The sequence below is a fragment of the Podarcis raffonei genome, chromosome 8 (assembly GCF_027172205.1).
Source record: "Podarcis raffonei isolate rPodRaf1 chromosome 8, rPodRaf1.pri, whole genome shotgun sequence".
In the NCBI taxonomy this organism is placed as follows: Eukaryota; Metazoa; Chordata; class Lepidosauria; order Squamata; family Lacertidae; genus Podarcis; species Podarcis raffonei.
In genome coordinates this window covers 59674736-59698515 of record NC_070609.1, presented here as the reverse complement: position 1 = coordinate 59698515, position 23780 = coordinate 59674736, and the positions used below count along the sequence as shown (strand labels likewise).

The window sequence follows — 23780 nt, the reverse complement described above, 5'->3', positions numbered from 1 at the left end:
TTTAATTAGCCAAAACCCTGGCATAGCTGCTACATTAGCAGTGGATCTGCCTGATTCAAATGGGTTTCCTTTCTTTGGCAAGTGGCACAGAACCAGGAGGCATGTGAAAGGATCCCTCCAGTTTGCATCCTCCATGAGAAAGAACTATTGCAACAACTGTATCATATGCTACTTCTTAGCACATGGCAGAGCTGTGAAGGGTGGAGACAGAGACAGAGAACCTACAGAAACCACAAGTTCCCCTGACAGATGTATCTTATTTCCATGAGCCATGTCCTTTCCATAACAAAACCCTGCTGAATCTGGCCAATGGCCCATCTAGTCCAGCATCCAGTTCTCACAGTGGCCAATCAGTTGCCTCTGGGAAGCTTGCAAGCAGGCTACATCTACTATTCAGAGGCATTACTGCCTCCAACAATGGAGGTAGAACATAGCTATCATGACTAGTATCCATTGCATATCATCTTTAAGAAATGTGGAAATCAATGTGTCAAACTGAAATGAAACATTCCAAAAGTTAGTAGTATTTAAGGTGCTGATAAACTGAGTCCACCCATTGTCGTTCCCCCCTCCGCCTGCCTTCCGCTTCACAAGTACCCCTCCTTTTAGGGTACTTCTCTGACTTCGTTAGAAAGAAATAATATATTTTCATTAGGCTTAAATTGACTGTTGGGCCTGTGAGAGTCTTTGCTTAAAATGATTGCCAGGAGTGGTTTACTAAAACCAGACTCCACTTTCTGCCATTATTATCTCCTCCACGAAAGAGGCAAAAAGGCAAGTGTGTTGATTAATCACCTCCAGATATATGAAGAATCTATGAGCTTGTTTCTCTTTGTGGAGAAACCTTGCTGAAATTACTGCAAGGCAGCTTTGCTTCCGCTAATAATGATCAAACTGTCAATTCAACTTATTCGAAAGGATATCATAAGGCTATTTATAAAGGGTTGTATCCAGTATTAGACATATGCAGAGTAAGCCCATTGCAATTAATGGAGATTATTTACTTAGGTCAAAGCGGCCTAAATTTCAACCCCTCTTCTTGGGGAGCTGTGGAAATCAGTGCCCGTAACAAACTATAGTGCCCAGGAATCTCTGGAGGAAGAAGCCATGACAGTTCAAAGTGGTATGATACTGCTTTAAAATGTATAGTGCAGACAGGACCTGGAAACAATCCAAAACAAGTCTCTCAGTTATGGTAACCTTCCATTAAACCTTTAAGTGTACTGGCTGTTGTAGCATTGTTGACAAAAATGAATGCTAAGTTTGGCACAGTCCATGGTTAAACATACTCAGGGCTGCTTCCAGGACTATGAGGGCTCTCTATAAAGTGCTATCTGTTGGGCTCCCATCAGTGTCCCCCTGATGTGGGACTCACCTTGCTCAGAAGTCAACATTTGAAATTCCCCATGGTGCTCCATAGAGTGCTACGTCAGGTGCTCCAGGGCATTATGGGAAAATGGGAAATACAGTTTTCCAGACCAAGCTACATGATGTAGACGGTGGCACTGATGGCCCCCTCTTGGATGCTGGGACTCAGACAGCTTCCTACAGATGCCAGATAGCATTGCTACACCTGAACATACTCATAACACCTGGTGTTATATATGACATCAGGTGTTAGACAGGTGACGATGTGGTTGCGCCAAAGCATGTTTGCAAATACCATCGACCAGTTGATTGCAATTTGCCAGTGCCAACAATTGGCTGATTATCAAAGCTTGCATAGCTCAGTGCTTGCCGCTCTGTATGCCCTACCCATCTGTCAGACTTGTGGCAAGATCAGAATTTGGCCCACTAACTAGGTTGTTTGAAGCAAGCCGCCATATGCAACACTGTGATAATAATACTGATGTACCTTACAAAGCTTTTGAATGTATTCCTTAGGGGCATTTGAAATACTCTCTGTGTAACGGTTTTGCTCAGCAGGCCTGAATTCAGTGCCTAAGTGCTTGTTCTCTAACCAGAAACTCTAAATTGGACTGAAGTAATCTGCAAGCACTTTATTTGTAGCGTGGTCCGTACATAATATTTGGAAGGAATGGAGCACCCTTCCACTGAGCTACCACCCCCTGCAAAGCACAGCTCTGATGCTAGCACATGCAAGTATGTGCACACAATCACCTGAATGTTTTTTTTTACCCCCAGGCAAACAGGTAAGTGTCTCCCATCTCAAAACCACTTATGCCTATTCACCCTAAAGGACATGTGCTGGTAGGGGGAAAACTATGTGCTCAGTCACCACAATCCTGGGCAATAATTTTTAATGGATCCATCTGAGACTATGAAGGTATTACAGTTCATAGGGTTTCGAATGGATTGTGGGAATCTAACAACAAATGCGGTTATTCAGGGATTATTAATAGCAGATATTTCCGGAGTTTTAATGATAGAAACCCTTTCATCTAAAGTAAGGTGCTGCTCCTTCCAGCAATCGATAAGTTGGCTCCCATCAACCTTTATTTTAAAATATCCCAGTGCAATGTCCCTGTAAATCATTCTTGTGACAATTTTGGGATCAAATTAATAATTTAGGTCTTTACCTTCATAGCTAGCAAATGCTGTGCTCTCGATTGTCAGAATATTTGCCCTAATATTTGTCCCTAAGCAATATATGAAGAAGAACAGCCTCTTGATCGGCCTTTCCACCTGTTTTGCCTCCCTGAGTTATTCTGATTAAATTTATATATTCATTTCCTCAGGGGGAAGAGGAAACTTTTGCTCAACACAGTGGGATTATACCTTCACAGAGACTGAAGATTAGAGTTCTTGGCCAGGGTGTTTGAAAGTCAGTCAACAGTCTAACAAATTAGCAACAGACCTATTTTCTCTCCCTAGCAACCAACTTTATAAACAATGGCTGGCAGCTCTCTCACACACCACTCAGGCAAGAGCCTTTATGACATATACAATCAGAACTTTGAAAGAAAACAGAATTAAAATCAGCCCCTATGTAGTGAGTTTATTTTTATTGCGCACTATCTATTGGCCCAGTAGAAAGCAGTGCAGATCTCTGAGCACAGGTGCCATATGTTGACAGGGTCAGTGATGTGAAAATAGGTGGCCTGACCACAAAACTGGCAAGAACCAGTTAAAGAGGAACTTAATGGCTAAATGTTGAAGAGGAAAACAACTTGAGTTAAGGTACAAGGAGGGGTTTGATGTGTATAGTAAAAAAAAGGGATGAGTAAGTTGTACTTCAAGGATTGTGGTTGGATGAGAGATAATGAAGTACTGGAGGTGGTTGGGTAAAAGATGAACAGCTAAGATAATGTATATTTACTCTATATAGTATGTGTCGTACTGGAAATGCTCTTTCAGATTCTTTGGACTCTGACTGGTAATGCATTACTGACTCCTTGGGAATTCAATGTGTGAGCCTCTGTACTTGAACCCTTAAGGGAATTTTCTCCCACATCAGTAATCATGCTGAGCATTCGGCACTAACTTCAACTTCCAGATTAAGTGCAAAGGAAGCCCCACATTGCAGTAATCTAGTCTCAAAGCAACCAATGCATAAACTACGGTGGCCCAGCCAGCTCTCTCCCGGTCCAGAAATGGTCATAGCTGTTGTCACTGCTGTTTTTCTAAAAAAAATGTTTAGGGGGTACTCTCATTTTCCTACTCATATTGAAATACTGTCCCTCAATGAGGCCAAACTTAGATTCACAAAATGTTTAGGGGTATGCGAACCCCTAGAAGAAAAGCACTGGCTGTTGCACCAGTCGCAGCTGGTAAAAGGCACTTTTAGCCACTGAGTAGCCAATTGCTACGTACACCCCAAGTAGCATGCTAAATCATTTCCCAAACTGTGGCTGCTGAGACTCACTTTGAACATGGGAGCAGCGTAACATATTACAAGACCAATGTGCTTTGTTTCCTAACCGTAAGAAAGAAAGAAATATTTGCTTTGCTTTGAAATCAGGGTGTGACAGGCTTTTTTCAGAAAAAAAAGGCAGCAAAAGCAAGAGTGTTCACAGAACTGCTGTGAAATGTGGGAGGGTATGTTCTTAAGCAAATCAGCCCTGAGTGCACACTGGAAGGACAGATCCTGAAGCTGAGGCTCCAATACTTTGGCCACCTCATGAGAAGAAAAGACTCCCTGGAAAAGACCCTGATATTGGGAAAGATGGAGGGCACAAGGAGAAGGAAACAACAGAGGACGAGATGGTTGGACAATGTTCTTGAAGCTACCAGCATGAGTTTGACCAAACTGCATGAGGCAGTGGAAGACAGGAGTGCCTGGCATGCTCTGGCCCATGGGGTCACGAAGAGTCGGACACGACTAAACAACTAAACAACAACAACATGTTATTAAATTGCCATATGAATCTGTTATTGAGTGAGTAAAATTATGAGTATATCATACTCATGATATTTATAATTCTCATAGTACTGATATTTATAATTCTGACTACCAGTTTAGTCATTTCCAGGTCTTGTAGGAGATGCAGTGAGAGGTTGCAATCTTCAAGATATCACTTTGCTTTATGCATTTGGGTCCAGATCCCAAACCAAGAATAATTATACCCCATTGGCAGTGATGGGGCTCAGGGTACTATTTAGTTTGGGGGGGATTAAATACCACTATTTCATTTTTGAAAAGTATCAAAGCTGTTTACATCAATGGTATTATTGTTCTTAATTAAATTTCTATGCTGCCCTTCATCTGAAGATCACAGGGCGGTTTACAATACAGTGGTACCTCAGGTTACAGACACTTCAGGTTACAGACTCCGCTAACCCAGAAATAGTACCTCAGGTTAAGAACTTTGCTTCAGGATAAGAACAGAAATCGTGCGGCGGCAGCAGCAGGAGGCTCCTTTAGCCAAAGTGGTACCTCAGTTTAAGAACAGTTTCAGGTTAAGAACAGACCTCCAAACGAATTAAGTTCTTAACCCAAGGTACCACTGTATAATAACACGAAAAGACATACCATAATAACGAAAAACTCCACGTATTAAAATTTATTAAATTTCCATACATAAAACAATACAATAAAAGCCACATTTAAAAGGTAAAATCAGAAACCAGCTAACTGTTTTGGAAGGATGTACCTTTAATTGCCTGAGTAAGCCTGATGGAATAAAAAAGTTTTCAGCTGACGTTTAAAAGTTGAGAAGGGAGGTGCCTGCTGAAATCTCTATTGGCAGCTCATTCCAGATGACACTAAAGGCCCCTGTTTCTGGTTGAGCCTCACCAACTTTTGGGATGACCAGTGGTGCTTCTGCAGATGATCTCAGTGGTCAAACTGAGATATAAGGGTTGAGATCTGCGAGGTACCTAAGTTGTTCAGGGTTTGTCAATTAATACAAGGACCTTGAACCTGGCTCAATTATTCATTACCAACTTGTTTTATTGGTTTGATTGGGACTTGAGACCAGAATATACATGATCCAGGAGATCTGAGATGGGATCTCATGACATTTATAGTTTTAAAAACAGTTGGAAGGGAGTGGGTTGGCTTGGGCAGAAGAACAGCAGGGGGATTTTTAACTCCTTCCCATGCTGTTTTCTTGATTACCAAGAAATTTGTTAATAGCTCCATTCATTGAGGAGGTGGTGGTGGTGGGGAGACGCCTGTATTTTGCTTGTCACTTCTCCACCAGTGAGGATAGTAGCAGCTGCTGCCACGACCACTGGGATTTGTTAAATATACCACTTAATCATCAAAACATTTAAGTGATTTCTGTAAAATGCAGAATTACAGACAAAATCAATTGTTAAAAACAAGTTAACCTAACATTTCTCCAAAATGAAACCATTCACTTTAATATATATGTTATAAAAAATAAAATTACCGTACAATGAGGGCTTTCCCTCATTGCAAAACATTGAGCTAGAGGAATTCAGGGGATCTCCCACCTCCCCACTCTGCATTTGGATGAAGAGCGCTAGAAGTTAATTAACCAGTCCTCGTAGATGCAACGGCTTAACAAAACAAAATAATTGCACGACAAAGTCCTTTCTCTGTTGCCTTATTTCATGTTTGGTTGCCGTGTGGTTTCTTACTATACTGGCAACTGTGTTATTAACTTGCTGATTCCAGAGATAATGGTATTTAATTAAACTACTTTGCAGCTTACTACTGTTTGGGGAGCTTGCTAATTAATCTTTATGTAATTGCTTTGCGATGGAGTATAGCAAAAGTAGTTAAATTATACATTCTCCTTCTCACATTGCATCTCATTTTGGAATATAAGCACTTGCTAACAAGGAAAGAGGGAAGAGGTCATGTTTTAACTCTATTGTATCTGTCTGCTGCAAGGCTAGCTTTGGGGATATTGGCACCCTGGCCAAACTTGCCAGGCAATTCGGGTCTATGTACTGGCAAAAGCCCTTCCCACAATGGCTGGAGAAGTGGGGGAAATATGGGGCAGGGGTGCAGCAATCAGGCCTCAGAATATCAGCTTGGAAGTGCAGAAGGATGGCTTTGTGCTTCTTTCAGCAACACAATCAGAGGTGCCGTTAGGTCATTTCAGACCCTGGACTTCATAGATTTATGGAGGATGGCATCTCTAAATGGTAAGGAGTGCTATTTAACTTACTGTACACTTTGGAGTCCAATTCAAAGTGCTGACTTTGACCTATGAAGCTCATCATGGCACAGGTCCTCAATATCTTCTGGAACATCTTGACAAATATATGAACCTACCTGGTCCCGTAGATCTTCATCCAAGTCCAAGTCCTTCTTCTGATGGAGGCTCGCAGGACTGTAAGGGACAGGGTATTTTCAGTTGTGGTTCCCCATCTATGGAATGCTCTTCTTTGTGAGCCCACCTAGGGCATCTGATGACATTTCTGTGCTAGGTAAGGACTTACCTTTACCCCTTGGCTCTTGATGGAGTGAGCAGATTTTGTTCTGCTGTTAGCAGATACATTCTCAGTAAAACCCGTGCTTTAAAATACAATAAATCCATCAATCGCCACAGTAAAGAATGCAATTACTATTGAAGCTTGGTATTAATGGCTAGCAGTTGCCCGAGTCAATATTTAGCAATTGCCAAAAACTTACCAGAATTGGCACTTCCCTTGTTTCAGAGAAGAGAAGATACAACCTGGGTGCCACCATGGAGAAGCCCCTCCCTCAAGTTGTCGGACGATAGCTCTCAGCAGGCTGTGCTCTATACAGGAGGCCCTCATCTGGAGATCTCAACAAACAGTCAGGTCTCTATGGCAGTCTTTCAGATAACCTCATCCTGAGTTGTTTAGGGCTTTATAAGTCAACAATAAAACCTCTCTTGCTGACATTCTTTTGAAATAAAAAGAATTCTAGAGAGAGGTTCATATCTTGATCCAGAATCTGGGACAGGTCCCTTCAATTGATTTCCTTACAGTTTAGATGAATGCGGAACAAAAGCAACATGCTGTTCAAGCCAGCTGATCAATCTCAGACAACTATCATCTGTTCACACTGCAACTCCATTACCAGTGGCAAGAAATTAAATATTGCTCCCAAGCACTGTAAAAGAAATGTTTTTTTCTCTCTTCAGGAATGTCAGTCCAAATGCTTATGCAGTGTTGAGAGATGGGCAAATGAAGAACAGAGGTGAGCTTGGCCCAAGGTCTAGTATTTAGCTAGTATTGGTATTTAGATGTATGCTGTCCAGATGATAATAAAGTTTTGGGATACCATTAAGACTCCACCTTTCATTTGTGGTGTTCCTAGCTTTTTCATATCCTCTGTGGTTTTGCATCTTCCCATTGAAGTTACGTGACTTTTCCTGTGTGGTTAAGCAAAGGCACTTGTTTTCTTCCTGAGCATTCTTGCTTGTTCCATGGACCAGAATATAGTAGGAAATACAGATTTTCTTCTCTCCATCCCAAGAGAAAGAAGGATTTCCTGTCTATCTACTAGGCAATAGAGCATAAGCTAGAAGCTGTTTCTTCTTCTTCTTCTTCTTCTTCTTCTTCTTCTTCTTCTTCTTCTGTGTTGGAATCAAAGTTAGCTAAGTAGAGTGTTCACCAGTTGGAGCATTACATCCAGGTAAGGGTTTGGTAGTAGAAATTGCCAGTCACCACAGTGGGGATGATCAAGAGAGGAGGTGAATGTCTTCCTTTAGTTGTATCCAGCGGGAGGCAGCAGTGGAAGCAGACACTTTATTAGTCAACCATGAGTAACAGCATGGTTGCTGACTGCATATCCACTCCAACACAGTTTCTTTGCTGGCTAGCCAGTCAGCAAAGTACCTCAGGCACTTTCTCATTTAGCATTGACTGAAGACCACCAGTGTGTGCAGGCTTGTTGAGATGAGGGATTCACATCCCCCTTCAATTACCCTGCAGTGCTGACCAAAAAAGAGTGAACTTTATATAAGCACCCTTCTATTCTCCTAAGCACCCAAAGAACATCAAGAAGGGTATATTAATGATCATACTGACTCTGGAACTGGGCTTCTTTAGCCCTACAGACACCCAGGGCAGCTACTCAGTCCAGCTATGTGATGCAACAACTTCTGTATTTGTGTGTGTTTACAATGCATATACAGTGGTACCTTGGGTTACAGACACTTCAGGTTACAGACGCTTCAGATTACAGATGCTTCAGGTTACAGACTCTGCTAACCCAGAAATAGTACCTCAGGTTAAGAACTTTGCTTCAGGATGAGAACAGAAATTGCACCACGGCGGCAGTGGGAGGCCCCATTAGCTAAAGTGGTACCTCAGGTTAAGAACAGTTTCAGGTTAAGAACGGACCTCCAGAACGAATTAAGTTCTTAACCCAAGGTACCACTGTAGTATTAGCAACAGGAATCCAAACAGGATCCTTCCAGATAGCAAATGAACGCTCCATTTAATTGCCTCTGTATTTCTGATGCCCTGCAACCAGCTCCTGACAGAGTGTGTCCCTGGCGTGCAGGAAGCAGGCGTATTAACACTCCCCCCGCACCGCCCCATGTGTGCATTGCAAGTCTCTAAACACAGCACTTAGCTATATGGAGAGAGACTCAACCAAGTGTAATGAATTTTATTACATAGCAGCTGTTCAAATAAAGGAAAACAAATTTGCCTTAATAGCTACTTGATGAACAGTCCCTGGTCTTTTTCAAAAGACAGCAGCAATGTGAGCGGAACTATGGTGATAACTTACAGCAAGGTCATGGAAGAGGCTATACCAAAGGTAAACTCTACTTCAGTGTGTCGTCGGCAAGTTAGCTCTGAGCTGAAGCCATGAATGCTAGATGATCTAGGGCCAGTGTTTCTGTACAATTGCACATGAGGCAAATCGCAAGCTTCAAGACAATGACAATAAGAGCAATGACCTTCACCCATTGTCATTTGCTGCCCTTATGCCTGAAATACCTTGCCATAAAAACTATATTATGTTCTATTTTCCATCCTCCTATAAACCTACATCTTCAGTTAAGTTCTTGGCTAAACCCCTTAAGTGTTCGCCCTCAGCTGAAACTGAAATGATGTCTAAATATCCCCACTTGGGCAGGATCCAAAGACAAGGTAAGGTGAGAGTGAGCTTTTGTTTTGGTAATGGCACTGGAGGCTCCAGGTGTCTGAGAATTCCAATGAAATAGAGAAGAGAGGGGGGTGGGAAACCTAATGCTAGATCTCATGGATATCCAATGAAGCTGAATGTTGAAAGACTCGAGACAGATAAGAAAGGACTTCTTCATGCAGCTTATACAGTGGTACCTCGGGATGCGAACGGGATCTGTTCCAGAGCCCCATTTGCATCCTGAAGCAAAAGTAAGATGCGTCTGCGCAGGTCGCATTTCACTGCTTCCACACATGCGCTTGACATCATTTTGAGCGTCTGCGCATGCCCGAGTGGCAAAACCCGGAAATAACGTGCTCCATTACTTCCAGGTCGCTGTGGAGTGCAACCCAAAAATATTTAAGCTGAAGCGTATTCATCCCGAGGTATGACTGTACTTAAATCTATGGAACTCATTCCCTCAGGTGGCAGTGAGGGCCACCAGCCCAGATACCTTTCAAAGAAGATGGGGCAGATTTATGGAGGAGAGGATTATCAATGGCTACTTGCCATGATGACTATGTTCTGTCTCCATGGTTGGAAGCAGCAATGCTTCTGAATACCCATTGCTGGAACCACAGGGGGAGGGGGAAGAGCACTTTTGTGCTTGAATCCTGCTTGCATGCTCTTCTAATGTTCTGATGATAACAGGAATGGAAATTGCCAGTGTTCACTTATTCATCCCATGTACGGAGAAGAAATCCATCTGAATTCATTGTTGTTGCTGCTTTCAGTCTGCAAATGATACACAATTGATCATCTTTGCATTGCTCTCCCTTTGCATTCAAATGAATGGAATAGGACGTAAGGACAACATAACTTAGGGCTCATCCCCACTTCCTCTTGGCCCATCGCTTTCCCCTGGGGGAAAATTCTCTTTAGCATTCAACTGGAACAAACAGCAATTTGGGCTTTCTCTGGATTAATGTTTGCTCCGATATAAGAGCAAGTTTCCCTTGGTAAAAGGAGCCAGGCAAGGGGAAAACTGCTCAGACTAGTTCCTAGAAAGTATGGGTCAAGCAGAAAAAGCATTTAGGCATTGCTACAGAGGGCAGAACAGTTGGTACAATCAAAGATGGTGGAAGAGTAACGGAGTTTTAGTGAAAACAAAAAAATTTTTCCTTCCAGTAGCACCTTAAAGACCAACTAAGTTAGTTCTTGGTATGAGCTTTCGTGTGCATGCACACTTCTTCAGATACCTGAAGAATATCTTCAGGTATCTTAAGAAGTGTGCATGCACACGAAAGCTCATACCAAGAACTAACTTAGTTGGTCTTTAAGGTGCTACTGGAAGGGAAAAAAAATTTTGTTTTGACTATGGCAGACCAACACGGCTACCTAACTGTAACTGGAGTTTTAGTGGTGATAGTGGAGCTTTCAATAAATACACTGTGTCTCAGCAGAGCAGCAATGAATTGTGCAGAAGAAAGAGATCTATCCCAATCCACTCAGACCATCTGCAGTTTTGTATGCAACCATTTTATTTCCTTGCTGGATATTATTGTCTCCTGTTAAGCTTTAAGCTCTTAAATTATTCTCCATGCAAAAGCAGGGAGGGTGGAGAGCCAGAAGCTAGTACGAAAAGAGTTTTGGAAATAATTCAAGAGTTTGGTCAAATGGCAGGATTTAAACTGAATAAGTTAAAAACTAAGGTATTGGAGAAAAATTTAACACAGATTGAAAAAGAAAGGTTTCAGAATGAGACGGGGTTGACTGTGGTTAAAAAAGTGAAATACCTGGGTGTGAATATGACAGCTAAGAATGTGAATTTATTTAAAGACAATTATGAAAAAACTTGGACAGAAGTGAAAAAAGATTTGGAGATTTGGTCAAACTTGAAGCTTTCCTTGTTAGGCCGAATTGCAGTTATAAAAATGAATGTATTGCCAAGAATGTTGTTTTTGTTTCAAGCATTACAAATAATGGATAAAATGGACTGTTTCAAGAAGTGGCAGAAAGATATATCTAAATTTGTCTGGCAGGGCAAGAAGCCCAGAATAAAATTTAAGATATTAACGGATTCAAAGGAAAGAGGGGGGTTTGCCCTGCCAGACTTTAAACTGTACTATGAAGCGGCAGCTTTCTGCTGGCTAAAAGATTGGCTGCTTCTTGAAAACACAGACATTTTGGATTTGGAAGGTTTTAACAATATTTTTGGGTGGCATGCATATCTGTGGTATGACAAGGTTAAAGCGCACAAAAATTTTAAAAACCATATTGTCAGAAAAGCACTATTAAATGTCTGGGTTAGATATAAAGATTTGCTGGAAAATAAAACTCCAAGGTGGTTGTCGCCAATGGAAGCTAAGGCAGTTAAAAAGTTAAATATGGAGTCGAAATGGCCAAGATATTGGGAAATTCTGGAAAAGGAAGGGGACAAATTGAGATTGCAGAGCTTTGAAAAACTAAAAGGGAAGGTGAGAGATTGGTTGCATTATCATCAAATAAATGAAGTGTTTAAATTGGACAGTAAAATTGGCTTCCAGGTGGAAAAATCAAAATTAGAGACTGAACTGTTAGAATCCAGTACTAAGAACTTGTCAAAAATGTATAACTTGCTGCTGAAATGGAATACACAAGATGAAACGGTTAAATCAACTATGATTAAATGGGCTCAGGACATTGGTCATAACATTTTGTTTGCTGACTGGGAAAAGTTGTGGACCACCGGGATGAAATTTACGGCATGTAATGCCTTAAGAGAAAATATAATGAAAATGATTTATAGGTGGTACATAACCCCAGTCAAGCTTGCAAAGATCTACCACTTGCCTGACAATAAATGTTGGAAATGTAAGGAAAAGGAAGGTACATTTTTTCACCTCTGGTGGACGTGCCCGAAGATTAAGGCATTCTGGGAAATGATTCATAATGAACTGAAAAAGGTATTTAAATATACCTTCCCTAAGAAACCAGAGGCCTTTCTCTTGGGCATTGTCGGCCAAGGGGTGTTAAAGACAGATATAACTTTTTTTATGTATGCTACAACAGCAGCTAGAATACTCATTGCAAAGTACTGGAAGACACAGGATCTACCCACACTGGAAGAATGGCAGATGAAGGTGATGGACTACATGGGCTTGGCAGAATTGACGAGCAGAATCCGAAACCAGGGAAAAGAAGCGGCGGAAGAAGAATGGAAAAAGTTTAAGGACTATTTAAAGAAATATTACAAAATTAATGACAGTCAGAATGATGTTGGACTAAAGTAAATGGTTACTATTAGTAATGGTTAAGACAAGGAGAATAAGGATGATTAGCTTAAATTTATAGCAAAATAAGGGAAGATTTGCTGAACAATTGACTAGAATTTGGAATACAGAAACGGGAGGCACGAGGAAGTCGAGGAAGAAAGGTTTAAGAAATTAGGACATGAAATGGTACTTGTTTTCTTGTTTTGTTTTTTGTCTTCTGTTTGTTTATGTATGTTTTGTTTGTATGAATATAAAAATTGTTTAATAAAAATACTATAAAAAAAAAGAAAAGGAAAACCGAGAAACTGAAATTGACAGAGTTGCCCTTTCCTAGTTGTGACCCACCCTGCGACCTTTGGGTAAAAGAGATGAGATATAAAAACTACAAACAAACAAATTTAGATTTTTTTTTTTAAAAAAGTTACTGTTGATAATTAGATAATTAGATAATTCTATTGCTGTTAAGTGATTCAACCTTTTTTTGGTTTGACCAATAAAATAAAATAACCTGAAAAAAAAAAAAAGCAGGGAGGGTGGGTAGAGAAAAAGAAAGAAAATAACTATTTGCCCCACTAATATGGAAGGCAAAGGCAGGAGTGGGAAACTGCATGCAAATTCTGCACAACAACAAAAGGAATGTAGAGGATAACAAACTTTGTGTTTTCAGCTTTTTGCCCAGAGCTGTGAACTCTTCTTACCATTTCAATAGGTTTCCTTATCTCCTTTTGTCCATACCTGCTGACAGGAGCTAAACACTTCCATCCATCCCAGCCTATTTCTTGTATTTAATCAAATGGCTCAGCAATGACATGTTTGGCGACAGCGGACTTAGTTACCCTGCTGAGATAAAGGGTTGATCAATGTCCTATTATTCTTTCATTTATTGGCTTTCCTTTCATCACTGTGCACTCCCAGCTCCTGTTTTCTCAAGTTTAATGAGCTGTGCCCTGGCCCCTTTTTGCTATCCTTTCACTATCTGTTCCAGCCTGAGAGCTGCATTCCTTCGTGGGGGAACCTGCCAGTGGCTGCATGCCAGCCATGGGCAGGGCCAAAGGAAAAAGGGGTGGAGCAAGGGATGGGATTCTGACCTCTGTACAACAGGCTGCGTTGCAGCTAATGCAGAAGTCAAAATGTTCTATACCCACATCTCTCCATCCTCAATGCAGGCAAGTAAAAGGAAACAGCACATTCCAGCCGACAAAAGCACTAAAACTATATCATATTTATCACTTTATTTTACAAGCTTTAAATACTATTTAATCAACAACAAACTTTACATAAAACAAAATATTCATTACAAAAATGCAAGAGAAATCAATCATTAAAAACAAATTTACACAAAATTTATCAAAATATAAATAAAACCAGCAGATTCAAAACAAATATACATAATAAAATGACATGAGCCTTCCCATGAGCCTTTTTCAGATCAGTAAGGTAAAGGTAAAGGATCCCCGGACGGTTAAGTCCAGTCAAAGGGGTTGCGGCGCTCGTCTAACTTTCAGGCCTAGGGAGCGGGCTGTTGACACAGACAGCTTTCCAGGCCATGTGGCCAGCATGACTAAACTACTTCTGGCACAACAGGACACTGTGATGGAAGCCAGAGCACACAGAAATGCCATTTACCGTCCCGCTGCAGCAGCACCTATTTATCTACTTGCACTGGTGTGCTTTTGAATTGCTAGGTTGGCAGGAGCTGAGACAGAGCAACGGGAGCTCATCACATCACATCACACGGATTCGAACTGCCAACCTTCTGATCAGCAAGCCCAAGAGGCTCAGTGGTTTAGACCACAGCTCCAACAACATTCCTTTTCAGATCAGGAAGGGTTGGACACTGCAGGTAGGGGCTGTAGAGTGTTGGATGAATGTATAATGGCCACCGTTGGGTAAAGTCACCCTATAGCGGCCAAAACTGTAAAGAAATATTTTCAACAATTCAAAAGTATTCTCTGAACTAGACAGAAAAACAGAAGCCCCTTTCATGGTGGGTGGGGGGAGAAAACCCCCATGAAGAAAGTCATATCATGATTGGAGGGGGGGGGGAAATTCACTCCTTTAAGGCAAGAGAAAAAGAACAGATCAGTACTACCTGTGGAGTGCCTTCAACATGTGATGAAATTGCTTAAATGGATGAAGAGTTCAAGTCTGTGTTCTTTGAAGGTATTAAAATTCAAGATATAAAGGAAGATTAAAGTGTGTCCTGGCAGTTTTTTGAGAGGGAAAAGGGGGAAAAAACACCCAGATGCTTTTGATGTCTATTATCTGTGTTTAGAAAAATCTATATGCGAGCTGGCATTGTAGCTCCCCCAAGAGTCAGAGACTTCAGATGACTCATGGCCAAAAGTATCAATCAATGCTCTTCATTTTTGTACACAAGTTTCCAAGAGCCGGTCCTCCCAGCCAATTTCAAGAGCACAGAGGGAGGTCTCTCAAGAGGGCAACTGGATTATAGATTCTGCTTGGTATGCTCTACTAATCCAGTATTGTTTGTAACTCAATTTGCTACTCAAAATATTGCACTGCTGAGTGCTCCTGTTCAGGGGTCTGACCAGGCAGCCAATCAAATACACCGTCTCCTAGAATACTGCATTCCACATACACCCACTTTTCACTCTCCTCTCAAATTATCAGCTTGCATTCTGTGGCCACTGTGTGTGCTTAATCCTTATTTGAATGGCTTTGTGGTTCTCTGCCCCATTAGATATTTTTTCCTTTTTTGTAAATTTGCAGACTTTGAGAGGTCCCTCCCACATGTCTTCTGAAATATTTCTCTTGCGTGTGGATAGTGGTAATTTGGCTATGTAAGGAATGGCACTCAGAAAATTGAATTTGCTGGCTATCAGTGGCTACCCTTCATTGGCTCCTGCTGTTTAGAATTGGAAGTCTCTGCCATATGCCTGGAATTTCCAGGACACAGCCATAATACAGCAATCGGAAGCTGTGTCTGGGCAAAAATCTCTTACATGCCCAAGAAAATCCAGATGTATGGCAACCCATGTTGGAAGTCTGAATTTTGATGAATCTCCTTAAAAGTAGCTCAAAAACTTCAATTTTGAAAATAGATTTTTGAAAAAACAACAACACCCAGTTCAACAACTTTGGTTCAACAACTTTTGTGTCCAGATTTTCACTTTTTGAAATATGGCAACCCTAATTTAGATGTATGGGTGGTAACTTAGACAGAATTTAGACGGAGGGTGACCGGGGGACCTGAGTGCCTGCTCTGTCTGCTCTCCAGTGCTATGGTGAAAGGCTACAGCTGAGTGGCAGAGCATCTCCACGTATTGTTGGGAGAGAGCCCTGCCTGAAACCCTTAAGATCTACTGACTGGCAGTATAGACAGTACTGAGCCACATGGACCAATGGCCTGACTCAGTAGAAGGTAGCTTGCTTTGCACCCTGTGCACCTATATGTTGATGGGCAAATTCAAGGGCCCCGTTGCTCTCTCTTCTTAAGGTTCTTCTTCTTTTTTTTAAAAAAGGGGCTTGGACCAGACACAGCCCCTCCCAGCAGTAGGCCTCTTCAAATAAAGGCCTATTTCCTGCAAAGTCACATGACCACCCCAGCACTCAGTAATAGCAGGGCACCCCACTGCACAACCAGGCTCCAAACGACAAAATGCATTTGCTGTTGTTTTGATCGAAAAGCTCCCATTGCTTTGCATTGTGCAATATTTCTCATTATTCTAATTGGTATGATATCTGCACTACAGTACTGGGAATATCTCCTACGTAGGCGCCTTGGGTTGTAAATAATCTCAGATAGGCCTGGGCAGATTATAAATGATAAGCGCACCATGCCGTCTCCTGAAAAAAAAAAAGAAGGCGACAGAATTAAGAGTGATAAAATGACAAATGCTAGAGTAAATATTTTAGGATGCTTTTAAGATACAAATGATGCAATGGAAGATTAATTTTGCTGGGGAGAACTCTGGGAAGATGAGCAATTAGGCACGGCAGAGAACAGCAGCCACATTAATGTTTGGTTTGACAACATCTGGAGTAGAGACTCGAGAAGCAGCAGGTCTTAATGAGAATGCAGGGAAGCAATACTGGAAGGTTAGGGGCTTAGGAAACCGTCCATGCAGAAAAACCTGGTGGACATAACTGCTGCTGGAGACAGAGATTGGGGTGCATTGGGGTTGCTAAACCTAAGGGGCCTTCTCAGGATGACTGGGGTCCTAATAGGTGGTCTGTAGCACCAGGGCTGTCTTAAGCATATCCGGCACCGTGGTGCAAAGATCCCCCCCCAAAAAATTTCCCAAAGTCATCAACCTTTTCCCAAGCCTCTGCGGGGATTGCTCTCCTCCTGCGGGGGCTTGGGAAGGAAGCTGCACGCCAGTCAGCCATGTAGTTGGCAGGGTGTAGCTTCCTTCCTAAGCCTCTGCGGGGATCTATCTCTTCCCGTGGAGGCTTGGGAGGCAAGCTGCACACCCGCCAGCCATATGGTTGACAGGGTGCAGCTGGTGGGCATGCAGGAGGGAAAGGGGAGGCCCCTGGCAAAGCTGCGCAGCTCCCCCACTCGCTGGGGTGCCCCTGAGAGGCCTGCGCCCTGGCGCACCGCGCCAGTCAACCCAATGGGAAAGACGGTTCTGTGTAGCACTGCTACTGATGTATTTGCTGTTCTAAACATCATACATGATGCACACAGGAGCTGAGGTTATTCAGTGCAGGAAATTTGCTTGAGCTATGCTCTGGTGGCTGTGCTCTGACACCATGTTGGAGGCAGTAATGCAGTTGCTGGAAACCATAGGTCCTGCCTGAGGGTTTCCTACAGGCATCCGATGGGCCACTGTGAGAAAAGGATGCTGGACTAGATGAGCCATTGGCCTGATCCAGCAGGCTCTTATTATGTCCTTATGCAACTCTTACAATAGGAGGATAAAGCTACAAGTGGCTGCTAACCCTGATGGCTATGTTCCTCTTCCACTGTTGCAGACAGTGAGTACCAGTTGCTGGCAATCGCAAGTGGGGGAGAACACTGTTGCACTCAGGCCCTGCTTGCAGGCTTCCCACATACATCTAGTTGGTCAGGATGCTGGGCCATATGAGTCTCTGGCTTGATTCAGCAAGTATCTTCTTACGTTATTTGCTTGCAAATTTGCAGGATTGATATGCAGTGGCTTCTACCTCTGCACAGAAATGCTGGCTCATCCAATAGGTGTCTCACTTCAGTCCCACCAGTGGAGGCGGGTGGCCCCTAGACCTGGTGGGACACCTAGGTGGAAGCAAGGAGTTGACTCCTTTTGAGATGCCCATCTTCTTACCTTGAAAATAAATAAGAGACACTTAAACGGTGCAGTTCTGCAATTGCCTAGCATCTAAAAGCATCTAACCTTGGTTCAGAAGGGGCCTTGCACCCACACTTATTTCTCTAGAAATTCCCTCCCTTCTCAGCCTTGATACTGTAGAATCATAAAATTGTAGCATTGGAAGGACACCCCAGGGTCATCTTGTCCAAGCCCCTGCAAGGCAGAAATCCCAGCTAAAGAATCCTGACAGATGGCCATACAACCTCTATTTAAAAACCTTCAACGAAAAAGAGTCCACCACTACCCAAGGGAGTCTGCTCCACTGTCAAATATCTCTTACCATCAGAAATTTTGTGCCCCTAACAATTTTCCACCCAGGACAACCACCCCGTGCCCCCCCATGTTACGCCACTGGCAGCAGCAAGCAACTTTGCTTCATCTTTTATGTGACAGCCCTTCAGATGTTTGAAAATTAAACATACTCAGTTCCCTCAACCATTCTTCATAAGGTTTGGCTTCCAGCTTCCAGACCCATGAGCATCTTGGTTATTATTGTGAGTGACAGGAGAAAGGCTGGTCCATGGATATGGATGTTCTAAGGGGTTAAGAATCTTGGCAGGGCTAAGACCCACATGACCCATAAAATGGGCCTCCCCGTTGTAAGATCACCACTGACTCCATAGGCAATCACACAGAAGTATGCCAAATGCCTGAACTGAGCCAAGGAGATGAGAAATGGGAGCCATTAAGGTATCAGAAAAACTCTGGTGCTATGAAGGAATATCTGAAAGCCATGCCAAATATAATTCCTCCCTCAAAAAGCAGGTGAGCACATTGGCTGGGTTTTTTTGGGGGGGGGAGGTTGAGACATTTCTGGTGAATTTTCAGACTATTTCCACCCCGAATTTCTGACTTATTTCTCCCAACTCCAGTCTCTAGGGACATTTCTTTTCACATGCACACACCCTCAAAGAATAGAAAACAAAAAACCTGAGCTAAAAGGTATAGCCCAGCCCTAGACTATGTGGGGGAAATAAAACACTTTCAGTTCTGCTTTAGTATGCATGATGAATAAAAAGAAAAATATGGTTCTGCCATATATTTTTGGACTGCGTGATGGACAGCACTTTGGTGACACTACTAAGCAATCATAGCATCTCAGCTACCTTAGTGCCAAAAAATTTAATTAATTGTCTTAATCCAGCCCTTCAAGCAGTTTGCTCAACCACATCTAATACAAATTCACTTGAACATGTCACTCAGAGGAATTTGGAATTGTTGTAGGAAAGATTTTTATAAATAGCCTTTGTTGTTTTTTTAAAAAGTCCCAGCATTTTGCTGCATAATTAATACAACCCTTCTTATCAGGGACCCCCTAAAATGTTTTTAGAGTTTAGGGGCTGCAGCACCTGTGAATAAATTCTTCAGATATTGTTGCTATGGAACACGGAGAATATTTTTTAATTTGTGGCGTGCTTTATCTCAGCTTTGCTGGTGAGATTATGGTGGGCACACATAATGAGGTTTTCACAATGTCACAAAAGGTATATAGAGCCGTAAACCAAAACAGAGATTTCTTTCCTAGGAGAAGAAAAGTTTTAGCAACAGTGTACACAAAGAGATCCTATCAATCTTGGACTCCCTACTCCCCCTGCTTTTACAATTTCCCAAAGCTATTGCTCTGTTCTCAGCTCACAAAGAAAATGCTTGTTTAAATGCTAAAACACAATTCCCATTACCAAACCCACATTTCATTAGAGAGTACCATCTTTAAAAGTATACGAGGTCATTCAAACTACACGTTATTTGAGGTTGCTCTCTTCTTCAGTATAAATATTGGGAATTTAAGCAGTTTCAGTAGTTTATCTGGCTACCATTAGGGGTTTGCTTGGTTGGCAAACGTACTTCCTGTGGCAGAGAGAGACAAAGTGGGAGTTGGGGTGGAGTTAACCCTTGCTCTCGTGATCATCGCAACTTGGTTTAGATGATCACAGAGGGGCTGTTGTGAGCTTTGGTGTTGCACATCCTCTCCAACTAATTTGATTATTCATGTTCCGAATGCATGCTTTACCTAAGGTAACTGAAACAAACCTAAGGTAATTGAAACATATTTGCATATTGTCAGATCCACTGCTAGGAAAGCTAGCTTCCTTAAATACGGAGAGAATCCTGTCTTCTTCTTCTTCTCCTTCTTCTCCTTCTTCTTCTTCTTCTTCTTCTTCTTCTTCTTCTTCTTCTTCTTTCTACCCTGCCCATCTGGCTGGGTTTCCCTACCCACTCTGGGCAGCTTCAACAGAACATTAAAAACAGAATAAAACATCAAACATTAAAAACTTCTCTAAACAAGGCTGCCTTCAGATGTCTTCTAAAAGATAGTTGTTTATTTCCTTGACATCTGATGGGAGGGCATTCCACAGGGCGGGTGCCACTACTGAGAAGGCCCTCTGCCTGGTTCCCTGTAACCTTACTTCTCACAGTGATGGAACCGCCAGAAGGCCCTTGGCACTGGACCTCAGCGTCCGGGCAGAATGATGGGGGTGGAGACGCTTCTTCAGGTATACTGGGCCAAGGCCATTTAGGGCTTTAAAGATCAGCACCAACACTTTGAATTATGTTGACTTCTTCAGAGGTACAACCAAGTACTACAAAGTATTACAACATAGAAGCAACACTAAAGAAAGCAGCAGATTCACTTCAAAATATTACACTTGTTCAATATCAATAAGGACAACTAATCCTGTTTTCTGGACCCTAGAGCTTCATAAATCGGATGAGGCATCCTTCCCCTGCTCCCCTGCCGCTTATTGTAAAGGGTGTGCCATTGGACTCTGTTTTTTAATTAACAGCCCCAGTTAAGTGGGTTTATTAAAAAAAGCTTAAAAACACACACACACAACCTAAAATGTTCTATATTGCATCAATGGAGAACAAAATTACTTTTCCTACAATCCCTCCATGGTTCTTTTTTTTTTTAAAAAAAGTTTCTATTATTAAATTTAAGGTCAAGGTAAACTAAGATGGGTATGAAGTGATTTTATAAATACAAAATTACCAATGTTCACCTGCTCAGCAGCTGGGAAGAGGAACCTTATTCAACTTGAGAGATACATCCCCACATAGACAACCTTTGCAGGAATCATATACCAGTGATGGGCATCACCAGAAGAAAAAGCTGGTGGAGCAATGGATGTAACTCTTTCCTTGGTATATTGCATTCTGGATCAGGTCACTGGACCATCTCACCCAGCATCTGTTCTCACAGTAGCCAAGCAGATGCATGTGGAATTCCCAGCAACTAATATTCAGAGGCACGAACATAGCCATCATAGCAAGTAGCCGCTGAGAGCTTTGTCCTCCTTCAATTTGTCCAACTCTCTTTTAAAGCCATGTAGGTTGGCGACCATCACTGCCTCCCGTGAGAGCAAGCTCCACAGTTTAACTATGCACGGCATGAATAACTACTTTATCTGTCCTGAATCTTCCAACTTTCAGCTTCATTGGACAGTCCTCAAATTCTAGTGCCTTGAAAGAAGGAGAAAAACTTTTCTCTAGCCACTTCCTTCTTTATAGAATAGAGCCACTGTGATGAATGAACGTGCTAGTCACTTCCATTAGCTTCAGTGGGCCAACTGTGAGCAGGACTAGCCTTGGAAAACACCCATCTTTTCTCCATCCAGGAAACTGAGAGGCATTATCACAGCTCAAAAGCATGTTCCAACCAAGCAAAAGCACTTGCGGGGGGCAAGTGAGGGATATCATCTTGGGAGAGTCTAAAGGGGCAAAAAGAGAGTCCTGGAGGGTTGCCCACCTGCTGCTGCAGAGGTCATTACAGTGCCATAGTCTCAATCTACTTACATTTGGCATGCCAGACAAGGCCCTTTTCACCTGGCCTAGGGGGCAGGCCCCAGACTCACCAGCTCAACTGAAGATGCCGGAGGAACATTACCCAGCTAATGTTTTATTGATATTGGGATATGCTATCCCAATCCACTATCTGCTATCCCTGATGTTGGGAAAGATGGAGGGCACAAGGAGAAGGGGACCACAGAGGACGAGATGGTTGGACAGTGTTCTTGAAGCTACCAGCATGAGTTTGACCAAACTGCGGGAGGCAGTGGAAGACAGGAGTGCCTGGCGTGCTCTGGTCCATGGGGTCATGAAGAGTCGGACATGACTAAACGACTAAACAACAACAACAATGTGCAATTGATGAGTTAGAGCAATTCCGGCCCTCCAGATGTTTGGGACTACAATTCCCATCATCCCTAGATAATAGGACCAGTGGTCAGGGATGATGGGAATTGTAGTCCCAAACATCTGGAGGGCCAGAGTTTTTCCTATGCCTGGCATCAGTGGAACATGAGAACATAGAAAGTTGCCTTATACAGAGTCAGAGCTGTTGGTCCACCTTGCTTTGTACTGTATATTGTGTGACTCTCCAGGGTTTCAGGCAGGGCTCTCTCCCAGCCCTACCTGGAGATGCCAGAGGTTGAACCTGGGCGCTTCCCTTGCAAGGCAGATGCTCTAGAACTGAGCTACGGCCCCTTTTATGGCTCTGCAAGGCATGCCCCTTCATGCAAGTCCTTTGATCCATCCTACCTCTTCTAGTTAAATAACTCCCTTTAAAATTAGGGGAAAGCATATTTCTCTGGAGCATATTTTATGCAAGTGTAGGTTCTTTTTTTATCACAGTGAATTATTTCATGTATTAAGCAGTCCCTCCCCCCACTCTCTAGGATTGCACCCATTCCATTCATTAAACTTTTCTCTTCAGTAGCTTTACATACTAGCGATTTCTTTTCCACAGACTGACTCTCTCTCTCTCTCTCTCTCTCTCTCTCTCTCTCTCTCTCGGCTGATGCATCATTTCTCATGGGCTGAGAAGCAACACTAGCCATTAATATCTGGGAGACAAATTATCCTCACCCCCCACCCCCCAATTTTCAGTTGCATCGGCACTTTTCAAAATCTAAGGAATATCTGTCTCAGTCAGTAGGAAGATATCAGCCAGTTTCGCCCATAGGGTGGCCAAAAAGATGATAGGATAGCAGAATAAAAATGGGTATACTTAAGTGCTGAGCTGGATCTATCTTTCCCAATAATTCAGGGGATCAGAGAACATTCAGTGGGACAAACTAGGAGTAGAATGAGAAATTTCAAGGATGGGAGGAGACAAGCAGTGCCTCCTATTCACTGTAGGAGTGGCAAGAGGGTAGGGTTGTCAAGGAGACAGCAGATCTGGCCTCCAGGGAGCTTAAAGTAGTTGCCTCATGGGTGGGTTGGCCCACCTTGCTTTGTCATATTCAACTACATTTTACTCAAAATACACCCACTAAAATTAATGAATGTGGCTAAGTTAGACCCATTGATTTCAGCAGGCCTACTGTCGGTAAGGCTTAGATGAATACCATTCTCTATCTTTAAACTTATTTTTAAGCAACACCAAGATGGTGTGAGAACTCTTTCAAAGTATCTGCTGGCCACCATTTTTTTTATTACCCAGAATGCTCTGGATTATTCTCGGACATTCTAAGGGTGGGGATGACAGTTCCCACACAATATGGCAGTGGCAACCAGTGGACCTCAGTGACATTTATTTTATTATTATTATTATTTAAAATGGTGTGTCTGAATTAGTTCTACTCAGGGCAGACTCCTTGAAATTAATGAATTGAAGCTAGCCCAGTCCATTAACTGCAACAGGTCTACTCTGAGTAGTCCTAGCATTGAATACAGCAGGCACCTTCTGTGCCAACATAACCAACGACACTCAGAATCTGAAGATGAGGTACAGAGGGATTGGTTTCCATTGGAGTTTATTTGATCCAGAAAGTGGAAATTGAA

General features: G+C 42.4%; 1 long non-coding RNA gene across 2 annotated transcripts; it reads left to right on the top strand.

The window, feature by feature from the left end:
• Positions 1 to 2707: 2707 nt before the first annotated feature.
• Positions 2708 to 7650, top strand: LOC128420405 (uncharacterized). Of its 2 annotated transcripts, XR_008332021.1 has the most exons (4): positions 2708 to 3141; positions 6446 to 6522; positions 7039 to 7164; positions 7491 to 7650. It is a non-coding gene; the product is annotated as an uncharacterized LOC128420405 (long non-coding RNA). The 2 variants fall into 2 exon arrangements; XR_008332020.1 differs by lacking the exon at positions 6446 to 6522 and having other exon boundaries at positions 2716 to 3141.
• The last annotated feature ends 16130 nt before the right edge of the window (positions 7651 to 23780 follow it).